The sequence below is a fragment of the Electrophorus electricus genome, unplaced genomic scaffold (assembly GCF_041902795.1).
Source record: "Electrophorus electricus isolate QZ-2024a unplaced genomic scaffold, ASM4190279v1 Scaffold49, whole genome shotgun sequence".
Classification (NCBI taxonomy): domain Eukaryota; kingdom Metazoa; phylum Chordata; class Actinopteri; order Gymnotiformes; family Gymnotidae; genus Electrophorus; species Electrophorus electricus.
Window position 1 is genome coordinate 302690 of NW_027658767.1, and position 3604 is coordinate 306293.

Genomic DNA, 3604 nt, shown 5'->3' on the forward strand with positions numbered 1-3604 from the left:
TTTGAGTCTGAGCAAGTTGAGAAACCCACTGTGAGGGTTTCTGGGTGCTCTGGAGGAGCACCCAGAAGTCGTACACCTGCACCAAGCCTGAGACCCCTCTGCCCCTGACACAATTGCCCAGGAATGCGGGCATGTACCTAGACTATGAGGATGGACAGCTGTCTTTCTATTACATACTAACATATCTACATATTTATCGGAAACCTCCGGGAGAAGAAGCTGTATCTCCTCTTTGCGCTGCTGGACAGACACACTTATGACACTGTACTCATCAAAAGCAGCACCAGAGATGCACTGAGTCATATCCCGCTACACACCTCTCAGGCCAGCTTGTTTGCACATTTTGTCATAAAACTTAAGCTGTCATTTGTTGCTGTTATATATAAAATTACCAAATTAAAAAATAAATAAATCAAAAAGTACTTGTGGCTAGAGAAGCACAGCCAATCACATAAACAAGATATAATGTCAGTAATGTTTGCGGCAGGTGTTTCAAATGTGCCCAGACTCATATTCAAAAATATCCATGTTTCAACAGTTTGAAGGTGGCCATGACACTAACAGTTTGGTGGAAATTCCACAAGATATCAAACTCCACACTCACACGAACTATTCATTCTCCCATTTGGAACAATCCAGGCTTTACCATGAACAAAAATATTAAACTTTACATCTTGGACAGAAAAAGGCATTACAAACCTTAAACATATTTATCCTAAGACTTGTTTCATGTCACGCCCACAACTAGCCCCAAAATATGCTATAGAAAGCCCCCAGTTCCTACAATACCATCAGCTAAGATCACCTATGTGTTCAAAAATCAATTCCGATACCTACATCCATATCAGAATTTATAAACAAACATTCTTAATACAAAAAACCTATTATCTAAGATATACAAAATAATAGTGAAATCAAATCTCACAGTTACTCTCCCATTGAGACAATAGGAGGAACATTTATTACTAGCCCATGACGCTGCAGTTTGGATTAAAATGTGTAACAATAATTACCACATGACAGCAACACTGACCTACAATGCATTCAGTACAAAATAATACAGAGTACATTATACTACACATTGGATGTTTAAAATTGGTTTCACAAGCTCAGCAATCTGTACATACTTTACTCAAATCACAGTTGACGATTACATTCACGCCACGTGGCAGAGCACACCTATCAAGCAATTTTGGCAAGTCGTCATCAAGTTCGAGTTCAAGTTCAAGTGGTTTTATTGTCATTTCAGCTATATATACAAGTACACAACAAAAACGAGACAACGTTCCTCCAGGGCCATGGTGCAACATAAAAACAACAGTGCAACAGACAACATGCTACACAAGTGCAAACAGTCCAATATAGTGCATCACCAACATATCCCATGCTTTAAATAACCATATCCATCCAACACCCTCTTTATGTCTCCTAGGAGACATATCATCAACCAATATGACAGGATACTATGTATAACATTATTATATTGATATAATAAAAATATTCTTGCAAAAAAACAACAAACAAAAAAACATATTCATGAACTGGAAAACAAAAAATAATATTAGTGTCACCCAATAGAAAAATCTATTGATAGAGTATATATATCAATAGAATAATTCTCAGAATTAATCAATAACAGAACCAATAATCTAGAGTGGACACCTTTGATAAAATCCATACAGAGCCAATCCATAAACGATAAATATCACACTCTAATACGTGTACATATACAATACAACATACATGTACTCACACATAACCATATACATAGATACATACATACATACATACATACACACACACACACACACACACACACACACACACACACACACACACACACACACACATCATTCCTGTAATGGTGCAGATGGCGAATACTTAAAAATATTATATATACATTTTGCGTTTGTCTGTTCATCTGTCTGTCTTATTTTGAATAATAAAGCTCTAAAGGTCCACTGATGGGGGGTAATAAATTCATATATTTATTTCTTCAGATTTCTAACTCTGAGAGAAAAAAAACGTCCTTTTACAAATTGCACCTCGTTGTGGACCTCGGCTAGGTTTACATTCCAGGTGATTATTTTTAAGTTATAAATAAAAATAAATAAAAAATAAAGTGTAACAGTTCCCGATGAGGCGGTGTGGTGGTAGCAGGCCAAAAAATCAAAATCTTCAAAATGTCGCATGTAATTTACTTAATTTAATGCTTAGAAGATTACAAGTGGCTAAGACATACCTTGTTATAGGCTGTGCTTACTGATGTACACCAGGTGGACATAGTGTCAAAGCAGAGGGTCTGATGGAGCAGGTGGAACATCAACATTTAAAACAAAAATGAACTGCTTGTATTTAGTGAACTAAATAAAGCATAAGCGTCCTATGCATGGCATACAGATCCATATAAGCTTTGATAAAATCCATCCTCATGTAAAAGATGTATTGTCCCAATCATAATAAGTGAAAACTATGACATAAAAAACTTTGCTTACCTAATATAAGCAGTCAATTATCTTTTAATTTGACCTACCCCAGTAAATCACGGTACCTAACTTGATGAATAACAGGAATAATCACAAACTTCTAATGAAGCAAAGTAATATATAATTACAATTATAAAGGACTAATTTGGTTCGTCTCCCCCAAAGCCATTAGAATGTTCTTTATATAACAGGTGAAAACGACCTACACCAATGTGATATACAAACCAATCCTGCTTTTATTACACAGAAGAGCTGAGCAATTATGGGGAGGCACCCTAAAAAGTTGAGGGTGGAATTACCTGTCAATAAACAAAGTACAGAATAGATAAGCAAAACTATTCTGTTGCATCATCTTTGAAATGACTCGGTAAGGAAAATATCTTTAAAGTGTCTCAAACATGAGAACTATGTGCATTACTTCACAAACATATACAAATCAATGAAAAAATCTCCCCTAATATGTTTATATACACAAGTGTCTGTGGGAGCCCCAAAGCTATATTATGCATTCAAATAACAAAATATATATCACAGTCCCTACAAAAAATGAAAGTAAAAAAGCAAACAAACAACAAAAAGGGGAAAATCATAAATGAAAATATGCCAAAAATAATTTACTAATGTCATGTTTGTAAGCAGCCGTGCTTTCCTGCTTCCTAAAATGGTGATATTTTAGGTACTCAGGCCACTGGAAACAAAAATATACACAGCAGTTCTTCCACACATTTAGAGGAACCTGATGTTTTTGTTAGATAAATATGTGTCGGTTATGACCGTTAAAAAGACCTGTACCAAAAAAATGTTTGGATTTTTGTTCGCTGTCATCTTTCATCACGGGCAACATAAAAATTCACACTACTGCAATATCGCTAACATGTTACTGGCATGCGAATAAGACACCTGAGCACAGAGAGAAACCCAGTGTTATGATTACAGTTGACATTGGAACTAGCTAGATAGCTCATATTAAGACACTTCTTTGGAGAACACGTGCTAAAGTGTTTTCCCCACAATCTATATGCATAATTTATTTGCCAACTTTGACCAGAGAGAGAACATACCTTACTCACAGCCTAGGACATGCATGGATTTTGATGAGGACTGCATATGCCTGGGAT